Here is a 9,792-nt window from a genome sequence, read left to right on the forward strand (position 1 = left end):
TAACTCCTGGGGGGGGGCTCCTTGAGACATTGGTGTGCTTAATTTTTCCTCCTAGATTTTTAGAATTCCCTTGGGAAACACTTAACAAGCAACTCCTGAATAAAATCATGGAAGTTTCATCACATTCCACATAATTTTCCCGCAGATATGGAAGCCTTGGGGAAAAGGTTGTATGAATTCAAACATGTTCATTAAAATACCAAACACAAATGTAATTATTGTCAAATCCAAATTTGTACTGTGTCAGAAAGTCTGGAACTAACTAGTGCAAGAGCACTAAGTTTCCCCATAAAACTTCTTAAACCAAAAACACCAACAGTGATTTTTCCACATAGTACAAGTTCTAGAAGTGAACAGGAGCAGGCATAGTGATTTTTCCACATAGTACAAGTTCTAGAATGAACTGGAACAGGCTTCCCTCCTTTCTTCTATATGCCTTTGGCCTCTTTTAAGGAGAGGACCACCAGCAGAAGAGCATCAACAGAATGGAACATTATTTTCATGCCCACTCAGATGATCATGCTCCTCTCCCTTGCATCTACTACACGATGAGATCAACCAACTATTTGTGTAAATAGCCCAGTGCCTGGAGCCCAGGTTTCTAGAATCCTTCATCGTCTCAAAAGTGGGTGAAGATAACATGAATTGGGCCTCCATGTGATCAGGTGATTATGCAGAGGAGCCAGGTCACATTGGAGGCTAGCTTCATGGGGGACAGGGGAAGAACAATTTACTCTTCTTCCACACCATAGATCTACAGCACTGTTCTTGACTGAATAAGAGAGAGAATCAGGGTAGTCAAATTTCAAGAGGGAGAAAAACTGGAGCATATAAAGAAGGTAAAGGAAGTTGAAAAACAGTCGGATCTGGCTTCTATTTTTTACGTGAAGAGATGTTTAAAAATAAGAGCCATCTTGAAAAGTGTGAACTATACTTATTTTAAAACTTTATTTGCCATATTTCTCTCTGTGTGTGTCTGTGTATGTGCTCAAGGTAGTTTGCATTCCAAATCATAAAAACTTGAGTATATATATGAAACCAGAATCTAATTACAAGAAAAGTCATCTCAAATGCAGTTACCCTACTAAAGTCTAAGGACCCCTGACCATTAGGTCCAGTCGTGGCCGACTCTGGGGTTGGAGCGCTCATCTTGCTTTATTGGCCGAGGGAGCCGGCGTACAGCTTCCGGGTCATGCGCCCATCATGACTAAGCCGCTTCTCGCGAACCAGAGCAGTGCACGGAAACGCCGTTTACCTTCCCACCGGAGCGGTACCTATTCATCTACTCGTACTTTGACGTGCTTTCGAACTGCTAGGTTGGCAGGAGCAGGGACCGAGCAACGGGAGGTCACCCAGTTGTGGGGATTCAAACCACCAACCTTCTGAACGGCAAGTCTTAGGTTCTGTGGTTTAACCCACAGTGCCACCTGCGCCCCTTACTAAAGTCTACTGCACTACAAATTGCGGTGAGATGGGTGTGTCTTCACAGCTCTCTTCAAAGCACACAGTCACATGAATCAGCTGTGGCAGTGTGTTTGTTGTTGGGTGGGGAAGACCTTTTCTTGAATAGCCAGTTTCAACCCCCACCCACAGAAGCCTACATGTTTGTAGAAATGGCTCCTGCATCAAGAAGGAGAAACCAACCATGTTCTCAGCACCTGCATGCATGAGAGATTCCCCATTAATCTAGGTCAATCTTCCTCATCCTGGTGCTCCCCAAATATTTTGTACTGCAATGCCCAACAGCATCAGCCAGCACAGCCATGTTGGCTTAGGCTGATGGAGGCTGTCATATGTCTGGGTTTTCCTGGACACATCCGGGAATCGGACTGTCAAAATGGCATTTGGTCGGATTTTTGCCAAATAGGCAAAATGTCTGGGAAACCTGGACATATGGCAACTAGGGTGATTTTTTAAAAGGAAAATTCTGTAAAAATCCATAAAAAGCCCCAATACCTTTTTTGGGGGGATGCCAAAATTTTCACTTTTGGGAATATGGCAATCCTATGTAATGCAAAACAGTTGGAGGGCCACAGGTTGAAGAAGCTTGTGCATGTCTATAGCCCTCTAGCTGGATGGAAACAACTAGCATTCATTCCTCCCACAGCTGAGTGTAAATTCATCACATCCTTCCTGCTTTAGAAGTGTTCACCTGCAGACTTTAAGCCACTCCCTCTAAGGGACCCCTGACCATTAGGTCCAGTCGCAGACGATTCTGGGGTTGCGGCGCTCATCTTGCTTTATTGGCCGAGGGAGCTGGTGTACAGCTTCCGGGTCATGTGGCCAGCATGACTAAGCCGCTTCTGGCGAACCAGAGCAGCGCATGGAAACACCGTTTACCTTCCCGCTGGAGTGGTACCTATTTATCTACTTGCACTTTGTGCTTTCGAACTGCTAGGTTGGCAGGAGCAGGGACCGAGCAACGGGAGCTCACCCTGTCACATGGATTTGAACCGCAGACCTTCTGATCAGCAAGCCCTAGTTTAGAGCTCATATGCTAAGCATGGAATTCAGAGGCATGAATCATTCATAAAATGTTATCATGTTGGTAATGCTGTCGGGTAATGGATGCTACTAAGAGAGGGAGGGGTAGTTATTCCACACACTTAAGCTTCTTTTGTGAAAGTCTGATTTCACTGATATCTACAAAGCTCCTGTAAACCCCCCCCCAACTTAACTCTTAGAGCATATTTGTCAGTCTTTATCGTCTACATTTTCCTTCATGTTTTTATAGGGTGGGAGCTGCATGGATGGCAGAAAAAGATAGTAGTTGTTGCCATGGACACCTGGAGTTCTTGGCTATGAAGCAACTTGCCATTGCTAGACCTTTGAAATAACACCGTGCAGTAAGAGAATGTTAACAACAGCATTATCAAGTTGGGTCATTCTTACTCCCCCCCCCCCAAGTGTGCAAAAATATCTATTTTTTTAAGAAAAGAAAAATATGGAAAGTATTATATGACTTTTCAGTGAAAAATACCTTTGCAAGCAAGTGTTGCTGTTCAGTATTGTTACATTTTCTTTGAATAAACAAAAGGGGGAAAATAAGCTTTTATTCGTACATATATTTTTCAAATAAAGTATATTGTTTGCCACTATGACAGGTTATTGCACTCATCAACACTCTTGGGACCTTGTAAACCCATTTAAGTGTAGAGATGGGTGAATCTTGTTGCTGTGGTTTTCAGTTTATCATTTTCCCCATCTTAAATTTAGTTCTCCATATTTCCACATCAGTTTGCAATTCCTTCCTCCCAAAATTTCATCCTAAATTCACTGCAAATTTCTCCTAATATACACATTTCCATATAATATTCTCCCTAATATACACATTGTTGCTAAACACTTTCTCCAATTATAACAGATTTTCATATATTATTTCAATCAATCTATGGATTTCTATGCACAGATTACCCCAATATATGCATGTCTGTGCATGTTACTTGCCTGGAGAACGGCATTGCAAACTTCAGAAAAATGTGAATTTTAAAGGTAGACTTTGTTTCTATTCACATATTAGTTCAGGAAGTGCAGGTTGGCATTCATGCAAACAGTACGGAATTTCTCCCCCACCACTAGGTATGGATATCCATCCTGTTATTAAAATACAGTAAACTCAAAGTGTCTACGTTTTCAACTGCATTGCAGTTTAATTAAGTTCAGTCTTAGCAAAATTCAACAAAGTTCCCAGCAGTTCAACAAATGTGTGAAACATCAGATCTGTGTGCGGTGTTGCCCTCTGACACAACAAATGCTGACCTGTGAAGGTGTTATATTTTACACATGCAAAGCATTGGGAGAGAAACTTCGTAGCTAGGAACCAGGTGTGCACCATACACATAGTTTTTCCTTTTTGTGTGCTTAACAGACAGTTAGTACAGTCTACTCTGCCATCGATGGTTACTTAACAGGAAATGCATGAAAAACGGGTGGTCAGTATTATTCAGTGGGGAACAAATCTTCAGACAAGAAGTTTGACACTAGATTCTGCTTTTTGTATAATCCTTCATCTTCATCTGCATAAGCTATCCTTGGTTCTTTCAGACATTTAAAGTATTTTCCCTTCAATCAATGCACTTCTAGTCAGGTGACCTGTTTATTGATCATTCATCCTAATTCATTTGCAGGGAGATGTGACATTGCTGGAGATACATTCCACACTTTCCAGTACATTTTCCCCGTTAACTTCCTTGTCGCAAAATGTCCAATCTTTTGAGGAAGTGGGCTTGTTGTGCAAGACCTCCCAGCCCGCAATTATTGTGCAACCCAAATTTGCTGGTCTGAATTGAATCCCACTTCAAAATAATGGGTGTCTAGAACTGCCCTCTCTTTTTAATATAATTTTCATTTATTTTCCATTTGATATTATACATTCACATCTTCATTATCCACTTTACCACCCTGGCTCTTTAGAGCCTATCAACTTCCTTCCCTCCCGCCTCATGGCTTTCAAAATTAACCTTTATATCATTGCATTTTATATGTTTTCCATTTCTAATGACATTCATTACAAAATGGCTCCAAATTTAAATAAATATAGAAAGATAGAAAATTTCTCATTACAAGTCTTCAGACAACCCTACTAGTCATCTTAATTGCTTACAATAATCTGTCAGATATCATATAAATTTACTCCAATCCTTTTGGAATACTTGATCGTGTTGGTTTCAGATTTTTCCTGTCAGCTTCACCAGTTCTGCAAAGTCCATCATCTTCATTTGCCACTCTTCTTTCATTTGTACTTCTTCTTGTTTCCATTTTGGGGCTAAAAAAATTCTCGCCGCTGTTGTTGCATACATAAACAGTAGGGCAGTTCATAAAAAACTTTTTTTTTTTTTAAAAAAAAAAAAGCCTGCTCCAAAGGTCTTATCAGTTAATATCTCAATGCTGCTCCACGGAATTGAAATTTCAGCCTTTGCGACATAGGAAAACGGCCAAGTAAACAGCTATTTTCGTGGAGGAAGGTCAAGATATTAACTGATATGCATGAAATTTCAGATATAGCTATATAAATCCTAGTATAGTAAGATAAGACCTTTGGAGCAGGCATTTTCAAAAAAAAGTTTTTAATGAGCTTCCCTAATATCTTCCCTTGATATCTCTTCACCCACTATACCCAGTAAAAAGGCTTCTGGTTTCTTAACAAAAGTATTTTTTAAACATTTTCTTTAACTTATTATATACCATTTCCCAGCAAGCCTTTACCTCTTTACATGTCTGCAACATGTGGTAGAAGATACCTTCCCTTTCTTTACATTTCCAGCATTCATTAGTTCAGAACTGCCCTAACTCTCAAAGGGTTGAAAGGAATTGAAATAAATGATGTAATTTTACAAAGTGGGGAAAAAAACCTTTTGGAGCAAAGGGCCTTAAGAGATTGCAATGAGCTTTTCATTCACTATTGCACACACGATGTAAAAGATGACAAGATGAGACTGTACATGATTTTGCATTCCGATACATTCAGAGAGTCTGGAATTATTGCTCACACGGTTGGCCACACTTTTTCCCTTCCCTACACCCTCACATGTGTGCTCCGCACACAGTGACAACTTATTGAATGGGTGGTGAATGTGGTGGCAAGAGTATAGGATGGCTGAGTCAATGGCAGGCAGGAAATGGATGACTCTGCTGGAGATTAGAGGCTGCTGTGGGAAATGTGGGGAAGATAATTAAGTTAAAAGGTTAAAGCTGAAATCCTTCAGAGAGTTCGCCTGCTTAAGTCTTATTGACTTTGTAGGATTCAAATAGCCTGTGCTGTGAGTAGAATGATAGCCTAGATTTTCCATGTGGTGCAGGACTCAAGGCAGGAATGGGGCTGAGTGCCAAACTGGAAATATCTTAGCTTCTTATCTTTGCTCTTAAGCACAGGGTTGCTAAGGGTTTGTAGGGTTTGGGTTTTTTGTTTTTCACACAAATTGGCAGTGCAGAGGGAACAATCTGGATTGGGAGGGACCCTAGTGGGGGGGATGGGAGGGGGATGAGAGGATCTGCCAACATTAGTCCTCTCTATTCCTCATTTTTTCAATCTTAAATTAATTTCTCTTCATTCTGCAGCAATTAACAGGGTTGTGGGTTTTAAAAAAAATCCTCAGGAAAACTCACCAGCATTTTAATGTTAATTTCTCCTAATGGACACATTTTTTTCTATGCAGTTTTGACTAATGTACACATTTTTGTAGGCATTTTTGTGTGCCATTTTAAACCAGTATTTTCCTTTTTATCCACGCTTCCCCTAACATATGAATTTTTGCAAACATTGGTTGCTTGACGTAGCAAAATTCACGTAAGTGCCAATTTGAATACTTTGCCGTGTTTCCATTTGCATATTGTTTTGGAAGGCGTGAATTTGATAGATTTAGCTTCAAAGAAGACATAAATCAAATCTCTCTCACGTTTCGAGAGTGGGTAAATTAAGGGGCTTTTGGTGTTTTCCTCCTGCAGTAGTCCCAATTCAAATTACGTCTTTCTTCTACTATTTGCACAGGAAAATAACATTCCATTTGCTTCACAGAGAGCACTTTTACATATGCAAATAAGCAAGCATGCTCCCCAATCTAAATCAGTAATGGAGGGCAAGAAGTTAAAGTCGGGGTACCCCTCCATGCCAAGGGCCCAATCCAGACTGGGAGGGGGTCACTTGCACTGGCAATTAATGTAAAAAAAATGAAACCCTGCACTTGAGGGCACAGATATGAAGCTCTTTTTTTAATAGTAAATTTTATTAGTATTTTCCATACAACAACAAAAAAAACCACAAAATAACAATACCCAAAACACAAAAACAAGCATATAAAAAAATCCAAATCTTACAAATTAATAATATAAACACTAAAAAGGAAAACAAACATTGACTTCCACAATCCCACAGCACCTCCTTTACCTTTCATTGTATCTTCCTGTTTTCCTTATCATCTCTATCCTAGCCTCTAGATATAAATAAGGGCACAGATATGAAGCTAATAAATGTTCTGGTTTGTCCCTTAGTGAGTGTGAGGGAGATCACTCTGGGAGACTCCTTGGTCCTCTGATTGTGGATGGTATTATGTGATGAGTATACATCCACTCTTTGGCTCTGAAATTCAGACTATGCACCAGACTATGGTAGCATCAGCAGCAGGCCTCACTATTACTTCCAAACATAAGATACCTTAACACCTGGAGAACACATTTGCTCACTGAAAAACAAGGCCTCACTGAAAAACAAGGCCTCAGCTCCCAGAAAGAGATTCTATCTAGACCAGGAGGAAAAACAAACTAGCTCTTACAGCTGACTTAAACCTACACACACAAACCTCACAGGGTGAAATGGTGCCGGACCCTGATTGTGTATGAAAGTTTGCAATGGTAGAAGCTGATAAAAGGTTACATGGAAGAGAGGTCTTAAGCAGGTGAGTTGGGAACCACTATTGTGAAACAAGGGACGTGGGTGGCACTGTGGTCTAAACCACTGAGCCTAGGGCTTGCCGATCGGAAGGTCAGCGGTTCGAATCCCCACGACGGCGTGAGCTCCAGTTGCTCAGTCCCAGCTCCTGCCAACCTAGCAGTTCGAAAGCACATCAAAGTGCAAGTAGATATATAGGTACCGCTCCAGCGGGAAGGTAAACGGCATTTCTGTGCACTGCTCTGGTTTGCCAGAAGCGGCTTAGTCATGCTGGCCACATGACCTGGAAGCTGTACGCCGGCTCCCTTGGCCAATAAAGCGAGATGAGCGCCGCAACCCCAGAGTCGGTCACGACTGGACCTAATGGTCAGGGGTCCCTTTACCTTTACCTTTACCTGGTCTCTTAAAGCAGGAGTGGGCAACTGTTTTGGCCCTGAGGGCCAGAAGCAAGGGTAGTTGGTTGGCCGTGAGATTCATGCCAATAGGCATGTCCAGAGCTCGCCATACAACAGTCATTCACCCATGTACACACATAAGAACACATACACATGGTGGGCCATGAGTTAAACACCCCTGCCGTAAAGTGAGTGGCAAAGTTTCTAGATTGGCATATGGTTGGTGACCCTCTTCCCTGCAAACCCAGCAAAGGCAAAGACAACCTGAAAAATAAGTAAGCCCCTCCACAGGGCCTGCAGCCAGAGTCAGCTACAGGCAAGATGATGTAAGGTCTGAATAATTTCTTGTGACCAAAAAATGCTCCTGCTCTTTTAAAAATGTTTCATCTTTCACAGCATGAATTGGAAATGACAAGAAGCAGCAAGTGCCACTATTCGAAAAGCTGGCATTTCACAAGCCATTAATTGTACAATATATGATGTGGAAGAATTGTTACAATTGGCTTTTCTAGTCTTTTCCCATGAGTAGTCTCAAATGGAGCTAATTCCAGCATTCCAGAAAATGCCCACCTTTGCAAGGTGCTAGTTCTTTGGAATCCAATCAAATCATGTTCTGGACTCGGAGGATGCTGTAGGATGTCATTGTATGGAAGACTACAATTATAACATGAATGTTTTTGCTGTACGAGGCAAAATTCTTTCACGAATAGAAGTTTTCACCACAAAATGCTAAGAAGCCATATGGAAATCCTTTGTAACTATGGAAACAAAATCAAGGGGGGAAATAATGCTATATTGTTATTTTTCATATTCGTTTATTTATTTTAATTATATCCTGCATTTTCTCAATGGAACTCAAAGGTGCAAATGATTCCCACCCACCTTCATATTCACAGCAGTACAGATATGTAGGCTGAGAGATATCAATGGGTTCAAGGTTACCCAGTGAACTTCATGGCTCAATGAGGTTTTGAACTTCGGTCTCTTCAGACCTTGTCCTACTTTAACCCACTATCTCAGAGCATTTATATATTTATAGATACACACATCATTTTATCCATATTTCTCAGCAACAGCCTGGTAAGTCATTGGATGAGGCACCTTCATAATTCCCCCTCCCCATTTGGGATTGCACCCTGGGGTGCTTTTCATCACTTCTCCATCCTTTCTGTTTGCAAAGTGAGAAGCAGGTCTTTCTGGTGTTCCAGTTGACTTGTTCACATGCTACACTGAACAAAAAGTGCATGCTGTTCCTCTACACTTGGGTGTTTGTGTGTGTTTCCTGATGTGTACAGCTCCACTATTGTGTACACAGGTACATAAGCATTAAACAGACTTAGAATGTACCCACAGTTGTAAAAGGCAAGGAGACAGCTGTGACGGGCAGAAGAAATGGGTGTGGTTTTTCTGGTGAAGATTAACTCATGGTCCAGTAGGTGCACAAAATGTTCAAGGTTAGCTTGTACATGCTTATAGGCCAAGTCCCAATGCACACGTTGAGATGTCCACCTTCCATCAAGTGCCTATGGATTGTGTGGGTTGGCACGTTGGGGTCATGGCTGTACAACTGCTCAGGCTTAAGTACTAGATTCAGGTAGGTTGCCGTGTTGGTCTGATGCAGTAGAAATATATATAAAACAATATTAAAAAATTGTCCAGTAGCACCTTAGAGACCAACTAAGTTTGTTCTTGGTATGAGCTTTCGTATGCATGCACACTTCTTCAGATACAGAAACAGAAGTCACCAGATCTTTATATATAGTGAGAGGATGGGGAGGGGTATTACTCAGAAGGGTGGTAGGAGTGGGTGATTGGCTGATAGATGTGGTAAACCTATTGATGACTGTTAACGACTGCAATTGGTTTTACAGGAAAAAGCAAGGGATGAGATGGCCAAAAATAGCTTTATCGTGTATAATGAGATAAGAATCCAATGTCTCTATTCAGACCAGGTCTCTCCATGGTTTTAAGTTTGGTAATAAGTTGTAATTCAGCAACTTCTTTTTCCAGTCT

The sequence above is a fragment of the Podarcis raffonei genome, chromosome 7, assembly GCF_027172205.1.
Source record: "Podarcis raffonei isolate rPodRaf1 chromosome 7, rPodRaf1.pri, whole genome shotgun sequence".
NCBI lineage: Eukaryota > Metazoa > Chordata > Lepidosauria > Squamata > Lacertidae > Podarcis > Podarcis raffonei.